At 43.6% G+C, this 22,641-nt stretch overlaps 1 long non-coding RNA gene across 1 annotated transcript; it reads left to right on the top strand.

The window, feature by feature from the left end:
* Positions 1-204: 204 nt before the first annotated feature.
* LOC128349046 (uncharacterized) lies at positions 205-19,254 on the top strand. The gene is made up of 4 exons (XR_008318519.1): positions 205-406; positions 3,554-3,799; positions 12,400-12,491; positions 18,944-19,254. It is a non-coding gene; the product is annotated as an uncharacterized LOC128349046 (long non-coding RNA).
* Positions 19,255-22,641: the final 3,387 nt, after the last annotated feature.

The following is a 22,641-nucleotide window of genomic DNA, read 5'->3' as shown; positions in this document are numbered from 1 at the left end:
TAGGGAAATGAGCCAGAGAGGCCTCTCAGTCCCAAGGGCCTGCCCCCCTGGCCCAGAGCGGGAGAGGGGAGCAAGAGAGACAGTCACTCACTCTGCGGTGGGAGGGGGAGGAAACAGCAGCAGAAGCACACACACAGTGTCACACCAAGGGGGAAATTGTTTAAAGCAGAGGGGAGTGGGGTGGGTGGGGGTGAAGCAGTAACACAGGCAGAGGGGAACTGAAGGGAACAACCACAGCACATGTCTGCAGGCAGACTCACACCAGCAGACAAACAAACTCAGTTCAAACTCAAACCTGTTTGCACATATCTAGCCTCTGTAGCTCTGTACTGCAACACCCTGTGTGGATCGTCTGGGAGTGCAGTCTGTGTTCCCAGCAACATTTCAGTTATCGTCTGGGGGAAAGGTGAGTAGTGTTGTGAACTATGCCTGGTTTCACACTCTGTATATGCTCAGAGGCACCAGTCTCCCTCCCCCCACTTGTGTGAATAGCCCCATTGTCTGAGAGAGAGCCCCCTCCAAATGCCCCTTCCTTTTAGGACCTGTATCTCAGTCTGGTAGTAACTAGCCCTGTGAATGGGGGGAAGGCAAGCAAACCAACCTCTTGCTCATCTCACCTTTTGGACTTCATTGGCTCCACGTGGAAATCTTTATCCCCTGGCTGCCTCCACCAAACAAGCTGTAGTATCTCTCAGTCTCCAACAACATCTCAGATAGAGCAGAATGGCAAGTAAGTGTGGGGTGGGGAACAAAACTCAGACGACAAGAGATCTGAACCAAGTTATATCTTTACTTAGGAACAGAAACAAAACAATCCAATTTATATTCTCAGAATTTTCCCCTTGAATATTTTATAGAAAAAAACCATGTGAGCAGAGGAGAAAAAAACAGTATCCCAGCAGTCAGTCTCCCCAGTTCTTTAGGCCTTCCATAAGCTTTCTTCTTTCTCTCTCCAACTCTGACTCTATCTGACTAAAACACTTCTTCAACTCTTCCTTGTATAGCCTAAAACTACTCCACTCTCTTCAAAGAAGTCAGGAGGGAGGGAAGATTCGACATTCTTGGTTCTGTTTCCTGGGCTAACCTTTCGGCCTTTGGATGGAACTGTTTCCCAGAACTAACCTTTTCACCTCAAGCTGTAATTGATTTCCTCGGCCAACCTTTTGACCTTAGGCTGCCATTTTAAAACATTCAGCATAATCATAACAGGTATGTGTCTTTGTAGTTGTGACACTATTCCCATAATTCCTAATGGAAGTAGCATTGCAACTGTGACGACGCACACTCTTTTGTAGGCATGGATCAGCCCTGCTTTTGCAGGCAGCACAGGCCGACTGTAAGTGGTTCAAAAGCAGTGCATATACCTCTTTCTTGGACCTATGGATCTCTGGATGGTATGTGGGTTACAGAAATTATCCCTGTATGTTTCCACTTCTGACTAACAGCAACTTTGGTGGGGAAAATGCTGATTTAGCATGGGAACCTGGCATGATGAAAGGTTAAGTTCTCTTCCCTCCCACACACTCACCCCTGATTCAAGTAGATTGCTTTTTGTAAAAGAAAAAAACCCAAATTCCCATGCTATATAGTTAGGCCTGTATATGCTTGGGGATGTCCTCAGTGTCCCTACATGAACACAACTGTACATGTTAACAGGGAATTAAAAGCCTGATGCTTGGTCATGTAAATATTGGGTATGTTTTGCAGAACAAGTAATTTTGCAGTACAAAGTAGTGGCCTAAACAAGCATCTAGGGATGTGCAAGCCATCTCGATTCGAGCCCCGCTTGACATCGAACTGGCTCGGTTCTGGTGGTCGAAGTTTGAACCAGAGCAGCCCCTCAAAGGGGGGTGCTGGTCCGAGTTCAAAATGCACAGGGCCTGGTTCATGAGCCAGTTCAGGGGTATAGAGGAATCCAGCAAGGATTACAAGTAAAGGGGGATTCCATAGCCTAAGGAGGTGGGGAAGAGCTAAAGGGGAATTTCCTTGTGGTGGGGTGTGGTGGTGGTGACAATATGGAAAACTTTAATTTCCATGTGGCAGGGATGGTGGGAATGGCAGAGGTGGTGGTGATGGAGATATTGACAGTGGAGGAATGGCTCTTACAACCCCCCCACCCCCAGCCTCAAAAATGACAGCCCAGACTGGCTGCAGTCTGGTTTGGACTTCTGCACACACATAGAGGCCTCTTTTGTGGCCTCCATGCATTTACAGAGGCCATTTGTGTTACCATGCAGCCGACCGGGGCTGTTATTTGGGAGGCCAGCAGAGGGGTTGGAGGAGCCCCTGCTGCCACTGCCGATGTCTCCACTGCAATGGCCACCACCACAGCCACCTCCACCATCCCGCTATCTCCGCCACCTGGAAATTAAAGGTAGAAATTGCCCTTTTGTCCCCCTCTCCCTTAGGCTAGGGAATTCCCCTTTACTTGTAAAGGCATGGGTGGAATCCTTGCCGGATTCCCCTCTACAAGCATACCCCTCAATCCAGCCCTCCAGTTCAGTGGTTGAACTGGACTGGAACCCAGTTCAACCAAGCCCAAGCCCGGACCAGGTCCGTTCAAATCCAGTCCGGATTCAAACAGAACTGGCCTGGCCAGTTCCATGCACATCCATGCGCATCCTTCATGTAAAGGCTGAAGTTGTTGCAGAAGGAGATTTTCAAAGTGGGAACAAGGTGGGTTTTAGAGAGCCTGTGAAACATATTATGGAAGCTGGAAAAAGAAGCCTTTGAGATCATTCATACCTTCTGAATTATAAATTCTAATGCTTTAATGGGACTTAAAAATGTGATTTTTATAAGTCTTTGCTATGAAATATTTACACATATCCATTTCTTATGAACTATAAAAGTATTTATGCTGCAAAATCCACTCTCTTAAGGACTATTAATCATTTTATTATGTGTTTTAAAAATTAAATATGTAGTCAAAGTTCTCTTGAATGAACATAAAAATATGTTACGGGGTAAATTCATTTATTTTCATATGCGCTTTAAAAACCCCATGCCTTCAAAATTAATTGAAAAGATTTTGCAGTATAAAGCAATTGGCAATTTTATACTTTGTGGTATTAGAAATTATAGCCAGCTATGAAAGTTTCCCCAAAACCATTTAACTATCAACAACAGAATTAGTGAGTTTACAATAAAATTCACTCAGGCTTTGTTTGCATGTTCTAATGCTGGGAAATCATGGCTTTGGCAGCAAAGGAAAGGTCATTGCAGATTAATCATGTGCTCTTTTATCCTAGAGCACAAGTGCATGTCTTTATTACTTTAAAAGCGACATTCCAGAATCTTGTAGACACATCCCTCTACTGTCTCCTTTTCGATATACTTGAGAAAAAGAAGAAAAAATGTTGGGCTTTGATATATTTCCTGGAAAGCTAGAAAAGCAGATGACCATATGGCAAGCGATTATGGGGTGTGGGTGGGTAAGGGAAGCAAATAGAATAGGTGAGTTAACTGTTAACTGGCAAAACATTGTTAAAATTATCAATTAAGGCTTTGGTTTAATCCTAAGGTTTGACACTTTCTGTTTGTTTCTTTTTAGCATATATTTTTAGAATACAAATTCAACATCAGCCTCCAGATCTATTTTCAAGTGAGGGAATTTAAATGAAAAACTGTAATGCAAAAGAGAAGACTGGAGAAATCAGAATACAAGTAATGCAATAGAGAAGCTTGAAGCCTGAGAAATCCGAATACAAATTGATGAGCACAATCAGGACATAATCCTAAGTTTCAAGTGTGAATGCCAGCTCAACCTTCCCACCTGCCATATACAGTAAAATATACGGTAATGCAACATGTCTTGAACATTGTGGTGTAACATTTAAATTAGCGATATATTTACAAAATAATTCTGTTTTAAATTTGAACACCAGCTTGATTCCTACATCCATTTGATATGGGAAGTAGGGATGTGCGAACCGGTCCGGTGGTCCGGCAGTCCGGTCCGGAGGTTCAGGGGTTCAGGGTTGAACCGAACTTACCCCCCCCCCGGTTCTGTCAAAACCAGAACCGGACCGCCGGGTCTGGTCCGGCCAGTCCGCAAACTTTTAAAAAAAATTAAAGTGGTTTTTAAGTACCTTTAGCCCCTTCGGGGGGCTTGCTGATGCCGCAGGGGGGTGTCCACGAAGGTTCCCTCTCCCCCCTGCCGGCCTTCCTCATCATTGCCGTGGCCTGCCGCGGCCAGGTAACTGAGCTTTTTTGGCCCTTTTGGGCCTCCATACGAGCGCGCGGCTGCCATTTTGGTGGCCGCCATGCATGCGCCGGCTGCGGCAATGATGAAGAAGGCCGGTGGGGGAGAGGGAACCCACATGGGACCCCTCCCCCCACAGCATCAGCAAGCCCCCCAAAGGGGCTAAAGGGGCTTAAAAACTACTTTAATTTTTAAAAAAACAAACAAAAAAAAAGTTCACGGACTGGTCCGGGACCGGACTGGACCGGGGGGTGGTGTTCTATGGGGGCCAGACGGTTCCATGCACACCCCTAATTCAAAGAGACAGAGGAAAAATAACTGTCATCATAATCTGGCATCTGAAGCAACAGCTCTCAAACACTGTGATTTACTGCCAAACTCTAACATATGTTTTATATTATAAACTATATTTTTATATTATAAATTATATATATATATAAAATTTTTTATATATTATATAACATAAGAATAGTCCTGCTGGATCAGGCCAAAGGCCCATGTAGTCCAGCATCCTATTTCACACAGTGGCCCGCCAAATGCCTCTGAGAAGCCCACAGGAAAGAGGTGATGGCATGCCTTCTATCTTGCTGTTGCTCCATTGCAGCTGGTATTCAGAGGCATCTTGCTTCTGAGGCTGGAGGTGGCCTATAGCCACCAGACCAGTAGCCATTGATAGACCTGTCCTCCAATGAATTTGTCTAAGCCCCTTTTAAAGCCATCCAAGCTAGTTGCCATCACCATAACCTGTGGCAGAAAATTCCATAGATTAATTATGTGCTGTAGGAAAAAGTACTTCCTTTTGTTGATTCTGTCCACTCTCTCTACTCCATGCATAATTTTATACACCTCTATCATGTATCCCCATAGTCGCCTTTTTTACAAACTAAAAAGGCCCAGATGCTATAGCTTTTCCTCATAAGGAATGTGCTCCTCCAGGCTCCTATTCATCTTGGTTGCCTTCTTCTGCACCTTTCCCAGTTGTACCGTATCCTTCTTAAGATAAGGTGACCAGAACTGCATGCAGTACTCCAAATGTGGCTGCACTATACATTTTTATAAGGGCATTATAATATTAGCATTTTTATTTTCAATCCCCTTCCTAATGATCCCTAGAATGGAATTGGCCTTTGTCAGAGCTGCCGCACACTGAGTTGACACTTTCAACCAGTGGAAAGGGGGGCCAGGCAGAGCAGAGTTGCTGCAATAGTACGGGCTGCCTCTCCACTGCTCCTGTGCTGCATTTTGGTATAGATGGAGCCCCAGCTGCTGATTTCAGGGCAGGAGAAGCCAGTGTGGGTGCCTCCAGGGCAGAGGGGCTGCAAGAGGCTTTAAGCAGAAATTAATAGGTGCTTACCTCCACTCCGGCTGCAGCTGCAGCTGCAAACTACTCCAAGCAGTAGTGCACTCTCTGCGGCAGTGGATCACCTCCACCACTCCCCTGGCTTCAATGGAGCCAATTCCCCACCAGTGGCCAGGTGAGTGGTGATCTGCAGCTGCAGAAAGTGGCTGGCAACACGCTGCTGCTCGGAGTAGTTCGCAGCTGCAGCCAGAGCCGATAAGCATCTATTAATTTCTGCTTAAAGGTGCCTCTCGCCACCCTCCTGGTGGCACCCGCAGCATCCGCTCCTGTTTCAGGGGGCAGTTAACAAACCCCTACTAGTGTAGCAATGATGCTTCAGAAGAGTTCCAGTCTAATGCTGCACCAGTGCCAGTCTGTGTCTGTGTGCGTGTGTATGTATCTCTCGTAATTTCAGCAACCTCCCCTTCCCCCAGAAGCCTTCTGTGAAAAAAGTTGGAAAATAGTCAGTTGCTTAGTCAGCCGGCCAGTGGTGCCCAGATGAAGATCGGTGCTCAAGTTAAGATCATACAAATGTTTTTATACAGTTGCCTCTCAGTCCATATGTCATCCATTCCACTTTTAAGAGTCTGGACATTCCAAGCTCCCCCTTTCCACACATTCCTCATTGGTCATCTATAAATAAACACAAGCTTGATACTTGACTAGCTCCTGTGGGTTTCCCCCAAGATTTGTCTTATTTTCCACTGCATCAGATATGTATCACCTCCATGCTAACAAGACCATTGGTCCATCTAGCTCAGCATTGTCAAAACTGACTAGAAATGGCTTTCCAAGGTTCCAGAAGCCTTTCCCAGCCCTATGTAGAGATGCCAGGGATTGAACCTGGGACCTTCGGCATGCAAAGCAAATGATCTCTTCCTGAGCTGCAGCCCCATCCCAGGTCTGTTTATTCAGAAATAAGCCCCACTAAGTTCAATGGGGCTTATTCCCTAGTAAGTGTGTTTAGGATTGTAACCCTAGTTTCCTTTCCTGTTTCTATTCACCAAGCAACAGAGATGCTTGCTGCTGCCTTCTCAGCCATCTCTTGCAGAATAAAGTCCCAATAACCATCAAGGTTAGCCTTGATAACAGAAGCCTTTCTACAAGGGCTCTGCCAAGTTGTTCCTTCCTGACATATCAAACACAAACATGCAGATTACTGTTGCTTCCTCTTGTAGTTTCAGCAGTGGATTCCGGCTGAGCCTTATCAGTCTGATTTTGCCCGAGGCTTGTTAGGGATTTTCAAAACAGAAAGCACTCCCCTGTCAGGGGCTCAAACTCTGCTTGAGAATTTTTCAAAGTGTTTTGTGATGCAGTGGGTGAGCCCAACAAGTGTCAAGCATATATTATTAATTCCTGGGCTTTGTGTCTGAGCTCATTTACGCAAGCTGGTGAATATCTCTTTACAACAAGAAAAAAGAAATCTTCGCAGCCACAAATTTATGGCCATTTCGTTTTTCACAGAGAGTATTTTGAGTAAGCAACAGATCTGTTTTCTTTTCACACTGATAAGCTACCATTTCTCCCCCTTGGGTCGGCTGCACAGCATAGCTCACAGATAGAATCTTTTTCTCCCTCTCTCTTCCCCCATTAATTCCACAATTTTTGGTGTGTGACTGTTATCAGGAAACCGTTGATAAAGCAGTCCTGTTCCATTTTATCTGGAGTGGGGCAAGCTATCAGATTTGGCAATGTATCTATAGCCAACTATACACATAGCATCAAACTGTGTTGTGTGGAGTTACGCAACTCCATTCGGCCTTTAGACCCAGAAACAATTTTACAGTTAGAAGATGGGGTGTGTATTAGAAGTTAAAATATAGCTAAATGGTCTGTCATGATTCGTTAGGCACTGGGATACATTTGGGGGGAAATGAAGCCTGTACAGAAGGGACAGACTCCATTTGAATCAAACTGGAACCAGACTACTGGAGCTAAAAATCAAGAAGGTCACAGAGCGGCTTTTAAAATGATGCCTGGGGGATTGCCGGTGGGAACAGTGTGGTATCTGCTTCAGCCAGAAAAATCCCCTTAGATGGGAGGGTGAACATGTTTCAGGTAAACCAGAAGGGGACAGAGTAGAGCCAGGAGTTGAGCAGAAGGAAACACAGGTCAGCTTGCCAAATAGGTCAAATGATGGTAAGGGGGATAGCACACAACAACACCAGGTGAGGGGACCGGTGTATAGGTGTCTGTATACCAATGCCAGAAGCCTCCGAGCCAAGTTGGGTGAGCTGGAGTACTTGGTTACTAATGAAAACATAGATATAGTGGGTGTAACAGAAACCTGGTGGAATGGTGAGAAACAGTGGGGCACGATTATTCCTGGATATAAACTCTATAGAAGGGATGGGTAGGGTAGGGTTGGGGGAGGAGTGGCGCTGTATATCAAAGGGATAGATTCCAATAAGCTAGAAAACCTAGGTGGACCAGAGTCCTCCACAGAATCATTATGGGTAACATTACGAGGACTGAAAGGAAATGTGTTACTAGGGACGTGCTATTGCCCTCCGGATCAAAGCGCTAAGAGAGACCTGGAATTGGAGAAGCAAATAAGAGAGGCGTCAAAGAAAGACAGGGCAGTAATAATGGGTGACTTCAGCCACCCACACATAGACTGGGTAAATTCATATTCAGGTAATGACAGAGTCCAAATTTCTAGATGTGCTAAATGATTGTGCCTTAGAATAGTTAGTCACTGAACCAACCAGAAAGATGGCGACTTTGGATTTAATCCTGTGTAGTCCCCAGGACCTGTTGTGAGATATCAGAGTTGCAGAACCATTGGGTAGCAGTGACCATAGTGTGATCCAATTCAGCGTATATGCGAGTGAAGAATTGTCAAGGGAGTCCAACACAGATGCTTTGGACTCCAGAAGAGGAAACTTCTCAAAAATGAGGGGACTGGTAAGAAAGAAGTTGCAGGGGAAAGTCAGGAGGTTCAAATCACTGCAGAAAGCATGGGACGTTTAGAACCACAGTACTAGAAGCTCAGTTGGAATGTACATCAAGAAGGAGGAAAGGTTCCACCTAGTTCAGGAGGATGCCAGCGTGGCTTACAAGTAGAGTCAGGGAAGCTATAAAAGGGAAGATGACTTCCTTCAGAAAATGGAAGTCCTGCCCAAATGAAAAGAACAGGAAGAAAAATACTCTGGCAAAAGAAATGCAAGGAGGGATGCAAAGAGAGAGTTTGAAGAGCATCAAGCTAGAAGTGTCAAGGGGAATAACAAAAACTTTTAAAAATATATCATGAGTAGAAAACCTGTCAGGGAGGCAGTTGCTCTTAGATGATGAGGGTGTAAAAGTGATTTTTAAGGAGCATAAGAAAATTGCAGAGAAGCTGAACAAGTTCTTTGCATCGGTCTTCATGGCTGAGGATACTGACCATATACCCTCTCCAGGATTGAGCTTTTCGGGTTTAGCGGCTGAGGAACTGGTTGAATTTGAGGTGACAAGGGAAGATGTTCTAAACAGTCTTGAAAAACTAAAAATTAACAAATCGCCAGGGCCAGATGGCATCCACCCAAGAGTTCTGAAGGAATGTGAAATTGCTTCTGAAGGAATTTCTGAGTTCTGAAGGAATGTGAAAATGTGAAATTTCTGATCTCCTAACAAAAATATATAACTTCTCCCTGCAATAAGGCTCTGTACCAGAGGAATGGAAAGTAGCCAATGTGACTCCAATTTTCAAGAAGAGATCCACAGGGGATCCAGGAAATTACAGACCAGTCAGCTTAACTTCAGTGCCAAGTAAATTGATGGAAAGCATACTTAAGGACAACATTGTTAAGCATATGGAAGAACAGGCCATGTTGAAGGAGAACCAGCATGGCTTCTGCAAGGACAAGTCTTGCCTCACTAACCTTTTGGAGTTCTTTGAGAGTGTCAACATGCATGTGGAAAAAGGTGATTCGGTTGACATAGTATCTTCCAAAAGCTTTTGATAAAGTTCCCCACCAAAAGCTCTTGAGTAAACTTAGCAGTCATGGAATAAGGGGACAGGTTCATGTGTGGATCGGTAACTGGTTGAATGACAGGAAACAGAGAGTAGGAATAAATGGACAGTTTTTACAATGTAGAGAGGTAGGAAGTGGGGTCCCCCAGGAATTGGTACTGGGACCTGTGCTCTTTAATTTGTTCATAAAAAATCTAGAAGTTGGGCTGACGAGCAATGTGGCCAAATTTGCAGATGACACTAAACTGTTTAGGGTAGTGAAATCCACAATGGATTGTGAGGAACTCCAAAAAGATCTTTCCAAACTGAGAGACTGGGTGACAAAATGGCAAATGTGGTTCAATGTAAGCAGGTGTAAAGTGATGCACATTGGGGCAAAAAACACCAATTTCAAGTATATGCTGATGGGATCTAAGCTGTCGGTGACTGACCAGGAGAGAAATCTTGGGGATGTGGTGGACAGTTCATTGAAAGTGTCATATCAGTGCGCAGCAGCTGTGAAAAAAGCTAATTCCATGCTAGGAATCATTAGGAGGGGGACTGAAAATAAAAATGCTAATATTATAATGCCCTTATACAAATCTATGGTGCAGCTACATCTGGAGTACTACGTACAGCTTTGGTCACAGTACCTTAAGAAGGATATTGTAGAAATGGGAAAGGTGCAGAAGAGGGCAACCAAAATGATCAGGGGCCTGGGGCACCTTCCTTATGAGGCTAGGCTACAGCATCTGGGGCTCTTTACCATGGAAAAGAAGTGACTAAAGAGAGACATGATCAAAGTGTATAAAATGATGCATGGAGTGGAGTAGGTAGACAGAGAGGAATTTTTCTCCCTCTTTCACAACACTAGAACCAGGGGTCGCCCCATGAAACTGAAGGTTGGGAAATTTAGGACAGACAAGTGGAAGTACTTTTTCACACCGCGCATAATTAATCTATGGAATTCCTTGCCATGAGATGTGGTTATGGCCACCAGCTTGGATGGCTTTAAAAGGGACTTAGACAGATTCATGGTGGGCAGGTCTATCAATGGCTGCTAGTCTTATGACTTGGGCCATCTCCAGCCTCATAGGCACTATGCCTCTCAATACCAGTTGCAGGGGAGCAACAACAGGAGAAAGGGCATGCACATACCTCTTGCCTATGGGCTCCCCAGAGGCATCTGGTGGGCCACTGTGTGAAACAGGATATTGGACTAGATGAGCCTTGTGCCTGATCCAGCAGGGATGTTCTTATATTCTAATGATCATGATCATGAGGTGTACTTCTGAGTACATTTTCCGTCTTTTTAGAGTCCTTTCAATCCCTAAAATAGATATTTTAGTGGGCACAATTTGTGCAATTTGTGAACAGGGGAAGAAACTTTGGAAAGAAAGGTACAATATATACATTTCAATGCTTAAGTTGCATTTCATTCTATATTAAAGAATCCAACAGATCAATGAAAGATAGATATAGAGAACATCTAGCTGATATGAGGCACTGTGCAATGAGAATTAAACCCTGATCATTGCATATGAGGATTAAGCATGAAGACCAAATGGTGTCCACTAAATTATCTATTTTAGGGATTGAAAGGAACCTACAAAGAAGGAAAAGCATTATTTATAGAGAAATTGATACCTGACATTAATGCTCAGGAGGCACTGGCCAATGCTACGAAGTTTATTAGCCTCTGAGAAGAATCAGGTGTTTCCCTCTTCTCTCCCCCAACCCCCGCCCCAAGCCATTATCTCTCCACCAGTCAGGGAACTGTGTGTTATCACATCTAAGGAATTTAACTGCTGGGGAACCGAGGTTTTCATCTGTGCTCATTTGTTTTACTTTGACGATGGTGTGTCACTCTGAAACATCTTGAGCCAGGTCTCACGATTAGTGAGACCCGGTTCTTGAGAGTGTGTGGGGAGAGTGGGCTAAGCCCGCTCTCCCCACACACAAGCAGGGAGGGAGTCCTGGGCAGCCGGATCAGCTGCCCACATGATTGCCGGCTCCATGACGGAGCCGGCGGGGGCTGGGGAGCTCGGGGGCCACTCAGGGCAAGTGTGCAGGGCATACTGGGGAGATCCCCGGAGCCGGGAGGCAGCTTTTTGCCTCCCCTCCAGGGGCCTACTCATGAGTAGCCATGGCGCAGAGCGGAGCGGCTCCTCACAATCAGGAAATCCGGGTTTGCGGAGTGCTCACTCTGCAAACCCAGGCTTTGGGGAGGGCTTCAAAAGTGGGCTAGCTGCTTGTAAGCCACCAGGCTCACCTGCAAGCCCGGTGGTTTACACGATCAGCAAAAATCGGGCTAAGCTCTCCTGGCCTGATTTTTGCTGATCGTGAGAATAGCCCGCTTATGTTTTTATGTTTACCAGCTTTTAGTTTTTTTGTGTGTGTGCAATAAAAAGGTCTTTTTGTTGAGAGTCTAATAATAAATATTTGTTGCTGAAGTGTGCTACTCTTCATTTTGGATCTGCCTTACACACCTTTGAAGGCCTAGGACTGCTCAGCCTTTTTTGGAGGGAGTATTTTGACAGTTTAACTTCCCCCAGGAATCTTATGTGGAAAGAGTGGTTTTTCCAACATTTAAAAAATGGATGGTGGGAGCCTATGGTTGATCCCTTACAGATAAGGATTCAACCCCAGTGAACTTCTCTTGCCCTCCTCTGGGTCTGGTAGGAGTAACGAGAATTCAAAAATCACAGAGAAGGAAATGAATATATGTGCAGTATCTCTATTTCTTGCAAACTGAGAACATGTCTGTGCCTGAAACTGCAGAGAAATCATTTGCCACATCATGATTAAAATTTGGTAGGCCAGATGAAATTGCTTTTGAAGATCAAGTCCACATGCTACTTATTACTGCCAATTAGCTATCCCTGGTCTAAACTATTGGCAAATGTATGCCTCTCCTCACAGGAGAATACTGGTAAGAAAGGATCTACTTGCTTCTCACATACATACACACTTATGATGAGAATCAGACCTCATTTTCAGCCAACTTCATTTAGGTGAGTAGACACTCTCTCTTTCTCCCTCTCCCTCTCTTTCCCCATACTAATAAAAATGCTTGCAGTTTGCAAGTATATTATTTTATATTCATTGGTGTGCCTCTTGTATTTTCTGAGCTCTGTGAGGTCTCATGGCCCATGCTGTCCAATGGGAGAGTTTCTCCCTACATTTTCTAAGGCATTAATATGTTTTTCCAAGGTTTGCGATTTTTTCATAGTCTGGGCAAGGTCTGAACCCTACCTGCAAAATTGCAATAATTTAAACACCAGAATATATTCATGAAAAATGTTTGTAGGTTTTTGAAGCAATTCTGAATATACTTCCCGATTACCTAGAGATACCAAATTTTGCATGAAAAATATTTAAATCAGAATACACTAATTTTTACACTGGAATATGCTTGGGGATGTGTTAAAATAATCTTGTTTTTTATTTTGTAGCAGAAATTCTGAATTAGTAATTATATTTTAGCTGTTATTAGAATCAAAAACTCTAAGTTTGCTGGTCAACGACCGAATAAACTTATATCTATATCAAAAACTCTAAGCAGGGCTTGTACACAGACCAGTGTGGTGCAGTGGTTAGAGTGCTGGACTAAGACCGGGGAGACCCGAGTTCAAATCCCCATTCAGCCATGAAACTAGCTGGGTGACTCTGGGCCAATCACTTCTCTCTCAGCCTAACCTACTTCACAGGGTTGTTGTGAAAGAGAAACTCAAGTATGTAATACACCACTCTGGGCTCCTTGGAGGAAGAGTGGGATATAAATGTAATAATAATAATAATAATAATAATAATAATAATAATAATAAGTATAGTAGACAGTGGAGAGAGACTGTGCCCACCGTGAGTCAGCACACAGTTGTATTCTACCTAGCAGCCCTTTATGTTTTCTTAATTAGAAGTTTGTCCCTGTGTGTGTGTGTGTGGCAGGGACGTAACTATAATAGGGCAAGGGGAGACAGTTGTCTGGGGGCCCACTGCCTTGCCCCCCCCCGAATCAAGTCACAGGACTGACTCCCCCAGCTGCACACCTGCCCGGGCTTCCTTCAGTTGTATTCATCCTCTGACATTGATGTGAGTTTTAAGACCTGGAGCTACCAGAACAGCATGTCTTTCTCTAGTACAATTAAATGACTTGCATCGTCCACAATTTACAAAACCTTAAAAAAAAATAGGATGATGTTCTAGTGTGTGTGTGTGTGTGTGTGTGTGTGTGAGAGAGAGAGAGAGAGAGAGAGAGAGAGAGAGAGAGAGAGAGAGAGATCACCATGCTTTTTGTCACCACTATTTAGCCTCATTTAAGATTTCTTTACTTCATGAGCTGAGCTTCAGTGATAGGGGGCATTTTAAAATCCTGTCTCTGGGCCCACTCCAACCTTGTTATGCCGTGTGTGTGTGTGTGTGTGTGTGTGTGTGTGTGTGTGGAGTCAGAAAGGAAAGGCAGGGAAGGGAGAAGGAGAAAAATTGAGTTCTTTCATCATCATCATCATCATCATCATCACCATCATTTTTATTTATTATTATTTACTTAATACATTTATATACCGCCCGAAACACAAGTTCTCTGGGCAGTTTACAAAAATCATCATCATCATCATCATCATCCTTTATTATAGTCATACACCAGCATAAAAATACATGTTAGAGAATACGAGTAAATAAAAGTGGAAATGGAAGGTATTTACATATGTGATGGTGCATATTAACATTAAAAGAACTAATAGTACTTAGAATGTATGAGAGTGTTAAAAATGTGAATGCTAAAAGAGCTAAAAGTACTAAAATACTAAAAATGTAAATGCATATAATAATAATACTATTACTATGTTTAAAAGTCACACAAATGCATAAAAACATTAAAAGGAGACATAGGAGTTCTTTCTGAATAAAGCTTAGTTAAACAAACAAGATGGCTTTGTGTTTAAGAGAGAAGCAGCTTTAAAACATTTGGCTAAGGGATTTTGAACCCACTATTGATCAATATGTCACAGCATTGTGTGTCTTAAGTGTAACTTGTGACTTTGCCAACTATACAGATGAAATGCTCAAGGATTAGATTGTTATGAAAATAAGCGGCTCCAAACTGCATGAAAAACTGCTACTGGAAGGGAAACCTGCTTGGATAAAGTTATCGAGATGGCTAAGGGGTGGAAAATGCTTTTCACTGTGCCAAATCACTCTCTTTGGTACCCCAAAACCAACTTCCTGAAATCTGTCTAAATCCTAAATCAGTCTAAATCCTTCCAAACCCATTCTTCTCATATGGCACTGCCCCAGAAAGCAGCAGCACAAGACAGGAAGACCTACCACTGCTACCAACATGGAGACTCTGCCCACAAAGCTGGTTTTGTTCACTGTCCAGCATGGAAGATGATCTGCAAGAGGTGCAAAAAAGCAGCACTTTGCTAAAGTTTGCAAGTCTGCTGTCCACTCCTTTACTGATTCATATATGATAAAGATTAGACAGATGAATTGCTTCCTGACAGCGCTCTAAGTGTGACAGACTCAGAGCCTGCTTCTCCACATTGTCAAGCAAAATTTAATGGCCATGAAGTGCAGATGCTGGCTAATTTTTGTTCTCTGTACACTATCATTTCCCATCTGTTATACAATAAACTCCTTACTACATCAGATCTGCATCTACAGCCTTCAGATATTCATCCATGGGGATATGGAGGTTCTCCTATTGCCATAAATTGATACTTTACTGCTGTCCTGGAATACAAAGGACGTATTGCAAAAGGGAGAGGAGTCTCAGTATTGGGCTCGGAACATCAGAAAGATCTACAGATAGTGTTTGACCCAATTAGCACAGAACTCGTATTACAGATGGTGGACCATCCATATACTGATATGATTGCTGATTTCTTGAATGTTTTTGCTGATACTCCTGGCACTGCCATACAGTTCAAACATAAAATTCAGATGAAGTCAAATACAATACCTGTACAACACAAAGTGAGGAACATACCCATAGCATTGCACCAACCACTTAAGGAGGAGCTCTCAAGACTACAGCATGCTGACATCATAAAGCCTGCTGATTAAGCAGAATGGGTCCCTCCCACTGTTCTTGTGTAGAAATCAAATGGTGTTCTTCAAATGTGCATAAATTTAAGAGATGTGAATTCCAACATGGTAATGAGTTGTCATCCATTACCCAATATCAACAAAATGCTGCTTTCTCTGAAAGAGGCCTCGGTGTTCACAATTTTGGACTTGTCTTTGGCCTATCATTAAATTCTTCTGCTCAAAGGTTCTCACAAATACACAGCCTTCTTTATCCCAGACAGTCCTTTGCAATTCAAAAGTCTGTCCTTTTAGTTAGCTTCTGCAGCTTCACTATTTCAAAGAATGATTCATGCGATTTTTGGGATTATTTATTTATTTATTTATTTATTTATTTATACATTTATATCCTGCTCTTCCTCCAAGGAGCCCAGAGTGGTGTACTACATACTTGAGTTTCTCTTTCACAACAACCCTGTGAAGTAGGTTAGGCTGAGAGAGAAGTGACTGGCCCAGAGTCACCCAGCTAGTTTTATGGCTGAATGGGGATTTGAACTCGGGTCTCCCTGGTTCTTACTAGGAGTGTGCATGGTTTTGGTCCGGCATAATAGAACAGACCCCTGGACTGGTCCGGAGGTCCGGCGGTCCAGCTGGGCGGGGGACTGTGACTTTAAGCGGGGGAGTGGTAGTACTTACACACACACCCCCGCCGCTCTTCCCCCTCCAGCGCTGGTCCTTGGAAAAATCTTCTTGGGGCGGCAGAGCTCCTCTCTGCCGCCCCGCCCCATCGTTGTTCATCAAGCCTTAACAGAGACGAGCGCTAGCGGCGTGCATGCGTCCTGCGCGGCGCGCGCGCTCATCTCTGACGCTGCAGCGCACATGCCGCATACGTCACAGTGATGTATGTGGCGCGCGCTGCAGCATCAGAGACGAGCGCGCATGCCGCACAGGGCACATTCGCGCCGCTAGCGCTTGTCTCTGTTAAGGCTTGACGAACAACGATGGGGGTGGGGCGGCAGGGAGGAACTCTGCCGCCCCAAGAAGATTTTTCCAAGGACCAGCACCGGAGGGGGAAGAGCGGCGGCAGGGGGGTATAAGTACTACCACTCCCCCGCTTAAAGTCACAGTCCCCCCCGCCGGACCGGGGGGGGGACTCCCAGCCATGCACACCCCTAGTTCTTACTTTCAGGATAGTTGAATGTATGACATAACCTTTGAGGAGCTTGATGCTAAACTGACAGAAGTCTTAAGAAAACTCGAACAACACAGACTTAACATCTCTGCAGAGAAATGTCAATTTTGCACACAGTCAGTGATGTACTTGGTACACACAATACCTCCAAGTGACATACATCCCAAAACATATTTGGTGAAAACTATTCAGGAAGCACCAGAGCCACACAACAAGGATGCACTTTGCTCATTTTTAGGACTCTGTAAGTATTATTCTAAATTTCTTAGACAATTTGCTTCAAATGTTGCCCCATTGCATCTTCTTTTTAAAAAGAATGCAGCATTTAACTGGGATGCATCCTACAAGGCTAGTTTTCAGACTATCAAATCAGCCATTGCTGAAAGACCTGCTCTCACTTCAACAGGCACACTATTGCAACCACTGATTTTTCTGAATATGGTTTGGATGTTGTCTTGATCCAACAAAAAGGGGACAGTTGCATTTGCTTCCAGGGTGCTTACTGCATCAGATAAGATGTATTCTGTCACTGAAAAAGAAGCTCTAGCATGTTTTTCGTGGTGAGGCACTACAGGACTTACTTCTGGTGCAGAAAATTCACTTTATGGTCAGACCACAAACCCTTATCTGCTTTATTTACTATTCAGGACAGCAACCCCAAGAATAGCCAAATGGATCACCAGACCTATGGACTTTGATTTCCAGGTGGATTATCTTCCAGGTCTTTGGAATACAATTGTGGATTGTTTGTCTCAACTTCCACTTCCAAACCAAAAGGAGATCACAGAAGAAGAGGATGAAGGAGTAGTAATTGTGCAAATAGCTTCATTCACTCATGAATTGATCACATCTTTTGAATGGAAAGTGGCCCTCAGTGCTGATCAAGTGCTTATTGAACTTAAACCTTACATAACTAATAGATGGCCATGCAAAAACAAGGTACCTGAACATCTTCAGCCATACATGCATGTATTGAGTGATCTGTCCCTTCTCAATGAGCTTTTGTTGAGGACTGACTGATCGTTTGGTGGTGCCAACCTCCTTACAAACAAAAGTGATCAAAATTGCCCATGAAGATCACCTGGGCATGAGCTGGACAAAAAGGTGAATCAGAGAATGTTTTTGGTGACCAGGTATGGACAAACACATTGAAAATAATCAGTAAAGTAAATAATAAGTAAAGTAATAATCAGTAAAGTAATCAGGCACTGTATATTACAAATTGCAGAAGACTTTTACCACCCCCTTGATTCCAGTAGAGCCAGATGTCTGATTTGTTGACAGTATTACTACAAATAAGGTGGTCCAGTTCATCGCTGCAGTGTTTGCAAGAGAACGTCTTCCTAAAGAACTAGTGACTGACAATGGGACATGGCTTACATAATTTGAAATGGAGCAATATTTGTATAACCATGGGATAAAACACAAGACTATTTCCTTGTACCATCCTTGAGGGAATAGCTTAGAGGCTTAGAGTGAAGAATGAACAGGTTAGTGAAATAAATTTTAAAATGGCTACTATGCAACAACATTCCTGGAAGAAGGCAGTCCATTAAACTCTCTTTGCTTATCAAACTACTCCTCATTTTACTATGAAAAAATTACCTTTTGAACTGCTGAGAGGATGCAAAGCTACCACTAAACCTATCCAATGGCAACAACTGAGAGGCGACCTCATGGATGAGGGTGATGAAAGAGGTCGACAATTCTCTGTACCAGAAAACAAATCACTATTTTGCCAGAGACCCCAAGAATTAGGAGAAGTGTGCATGACAGGAGACCACCGAAAAGACTTCAAGACTTTGTCACCAGATTTTAAATCAATTCAATTCTGGTTGCCGTCAAGGGGATGGATGTGTTGTATTCTGTGTATCAGTCTTATGTTTTGTTAATTAGAAGATTGTCCCGGGGGATCCTGTACAGAGTGTGGGAGATGGAGTGAGGAAGAAAAAGAAGGGAAAGGGGAAGGTGAAAAATGTAGTTGTTTTATGAGGGAAGCAGCTATAATACACATGCTAGGATGGTTTAGTGTTGCTGGAGTGTACACTGATAGGAAACATGTCTTGAATAGGGAAACTGGATAATGCATGTGTCTGCCAGTCTGCTCTTAGAAGATGGAACACTGAACACAGTGCAATTAAGGAGCCAAAACAAAGGCAACAAAAGACAGGGTAGGCTTCTGAAAGATATGTTTGGGCAATGAGAGATGAGGATGCTAAAAACTGGATGTGGTTCTTTTCTTTTTAGGTCTGTAGTTCTCAGTGCAGAATCCCCTGTTCTATGTGGCAGGTTCACATACTCAAAATGGAGGCTGGAAGCCAGACTGTGGCTGCTGTGGTAAAAGAGGGTCCGGTTAGTGCTACCATATATATGTTGCATGCAGAAAGACCTAGGTTCAGACCTTGGATCTCCAGATAGGGCTCAAAAAGACCCCAGCCAGTTGGTGTACTGAGCTAGATGGACCAATAGTCAATGCAGAAGGCAGATACATGTTTAATTTCATTGTGAGCCACCCAGAGACGTAAGTTTTGGGTGGGATAAAAATATGTTAAATAAACAAATTGTAAAACCAAGCCATACGATTGATTCTTAATTGTGTGAGGCAAAATTATATCTAATTTTAGTTAGAAAAATAAAGTGCTGTCGTCCTTGCAGGATGAGGAATCACACACATAGGTGGGTACTGTGGTCAAAATTCTTCCTTCTGTTCTGAGCCAAGAGATGGGTTTGTCACCAATCAGCTTTTTGCAGGGAGGAGGAGGAGAGGGCTTGGGACCTTCTGAATTGTGGGGTTGCATCTTTTCTTCAAGAGCATGTGGCCCAATTGTTCTGCTTGTGTTGTGTTTGATTGGAAACATCAACTGAGCCCTTTACTTATCAAAGATGGGTATGTCTTTGAAGTATGGAAACAATTTATTTATAGGATAAGATTTACTTGGTTTTGTTTGTGCTTGAGAGGAGCAGCTAGGATCAGCACAAGCCAGCATTCTCCCAGAATGCAGAGAAAATGACCAATAAAACATGGCAGAAATGGAACTGAAGGAGAATATATCACTGGAAGCTGCCTGTTCTTGGAATCTTTGCAGCCCTGACCTGGTGGATTCTTTTTTTTTGTGGGGGGGGGGGTGGTAAGGAAATATCTTCAAGGGGATGTCTGACTTTTCTGTAGAAAAGGTCAGGCAGTGACAGAGGTAAGGTTTATCATTTCTCAAAGCTTTTACACATAGGCCTTCAAGTTAGTACAGCTACACAGAAACTTAAATATATAATTCTCTTGAGGTTGGAGAAAACATAGTAGCCTCTGCATGTTAGTTCTTAGAAAGAGAGAAATTAAACATAGTATTCTAAATGTATAATTCAAGGTAGAAAATAGAATATAGTCATTTTCTTTTGCAGAGTTATCAAGCAAGGATAAGTGTGTGTTGGCTGCTCTGAATATATACTCAACATACTGGAAAGTATCCAGACTATGTAAAAACACATTTCTCATGCAACAATTTTCATCAGTCCTCTCTTCCTTCTGCTGCCCCTGATGTCCTCTGAAAATATGTCCCTGAGGACTGGGGACCCTCTGGGACATATTGGTGTGGCGGCATCAAGGGAAGATTGCATGTGCAAAATATTCTTATGCCCGGGTAGCATTAGGAGTGTGCATGTAACTGGTTTCCTCATTTCAGTTAGAATTCGGATCAAATTCAAACTGGACCATCGTTCCGCAACATGGTTTGGTTGAACGGACCAGGCGGTCTGGTTCATTTGACTGAACTGGTTTGAACTAGTTTGGCGATTTGGCAGGCTTGTAACGCAGAATCTGATGAGGATTCCCCTTTACAAGCAAAGGGTTGGGAGAATCCTTGAAAGGTCTTTTAAAGGGTGGTGGGTGGCTGTGAGAGGGCACCTTTAAAAGTAGATTAAGGCTCTTACCAGCTTGACGGCAGTGACCGCCACTCCTAAAAGCCCCCTTGGCACAGCCCAACTGTGCAGCACTCCCTCCAGCAATGCACCCACATGGCAGTGACACGGTTCCAGTCTCTGCAGATTAAGAACCTTAATCTACTTTTTTAATTTGTGTATTTGTTTGTTTGTTTGTTTAACACATTTGTATACCACCCAAAACACAAGTCTCCGGGCAGTTTACAACAAAACAATAAAAACAACAGATAAAAAGATTAAAACATTACAACAATTAAAATAACTTAAGAAGTTAATTTAAAATTGACTTTTAAAGGTGCTCTCTTGCTGCCCCCCCTCGACACCCTTTTGAAGATTTCCCAAGGTTTCCCCCCACCCCTTTATAAAGGGGAATCTTCACTGGATTCTGCTTTACAAGTATAGCCTCTTGAATAGCTGAACTACACTGAACCAGTCTGCCACGAACTGGGTTTGACAGCAGATAGGACCGCCCCGATTGAACTGTTGAACCGGCCCAGTTCAAACTGGTTCACAGTTGAATGGTTTTTGTGCACACCCCTATGCATGACCACACAAATGGCCTCCACACATCTGCGGAGGCCAGAACTGCACTGCCTCAACGTGGGCATATTGCTGGAGGAAATGTGGGTAACCCGCTGGCGGGAGCACTGTGCACTTGGGCTGCATTAGGTGGACTTCGTTAGGTGGGCTTACCGGCGGCCAGTAAGAAGTTTTAAAGATGTCCTCTCACTGTCCCCCCCAGCTGTCCTTTAGAATACTTTTCAAGGATTCCCCCACCCCTTTGTTTGTAAAGGGGAATCCTCACCAGATTCCCTGGTGAGGATCCAGTCCGGTTTGCATTTGAACAAACCAGCCCTGTTTGAGGTGAATTGGTTTGCAGTTGAACAGTTCGTGCATGCCCCTAGGTAGCATCAGTCTTGCATTTACCCACAGAAATGTATAGACAATGGCCACAATCCAGAGCTCCATGCATTCTTCAGTGCTTACAGTGGGCTGTTATACACTTCAAGGGAAATGCTAGTCCTTTTGTGCATCCTTTTGAATGGGACAGGTTCTCACAGCTCAGTGTATGATTTACTTTGGCTTCAAACTGTATCCATAAATACAGCTTCAACCTGTATGGCACTGAAATATTTGCAACAAAACAAAATAAGAGCATTTCCAACTTCATCAAGTGAGAAAGCTATTGTTAAGGTTCATGCTTGTACCATAACAAAACCTAAGTGTCATGTTTAGGAAGCATTGCTTCCTATACAGTGGTCCCTCGACTTACGAAGATAATCCGTTCTGAACGCACGTTTGTAGGTCAGAATTTTCGTAAGTCAAAAGCGCATCCACGGAGGTCCGGAAACATTCGTAAGTCGAGGAAACCGCATCTAAAAATCCGTAGGTCGAGGAAGCCGCATCTAAACCGGCAACGACTTCCGGTATTTTTGGTCGTTTGTATGTCGAAATCTTCGGATGTTGAGTACTTCGTAAGTCGAGGGACCACTGTATACCTAATTCAAATTTGCTTCACCTTTCAGTGGCTGTTTTTTAGACAATCCGTCAGATAAATTTTGAGGAAACCATATGAATTCTCAGAGGGTTTACTACCTATCCTAGGGGGAGGTTTTAAAACCAGATTTCACTGTGTAATTTGATTCAAATTTGAATGTTTGCATTTTGAAAGACACCAAAAGAGTTTTGGCAAGACTAGCAAAATGTCTTCAGTCATGTCTATATATTTCTGGTTAATCATCCAATTAGATTCTATGATAGCAAATGAGATTTTCAATGAGACACCATGAATCCACTCTAATATGCTATCATCGAATCCACACTCAGAATACCTCAGAAACAACAGAAACCTGTACCCCATGGGTTAGAAACCCATGGGGGTGGTTGGCACCCTATGTGCACTACACCACCACTTGCTCTGGGCCACCCCAGCACCCCCCAAGTGTACTTATGGGGCTTGCGAAAGCTCCATTATAACTTATTATGAGGAAAAACCTTAAAGACGCGTAAAC

The sequence above is a fragment of the Hemicordylus capensis genome, chromosome 3 (assembly GCF_027244095.1).
Source record: "Hemicordylus capensis ecotype Gifberg chromosome 3, rHemCap1.1.pri, whole genome shotgun sequence".
NCBI classification, from domain to species: Eukaryota; Metazoa; Chordata; class Lepidosauria; order Squamata; family Cordylidae; genus Hemicordylus; species Hemicordylus capensis.
This window is presented reverse-complemented; position numbering and strand designations above follow the sequence as displayed.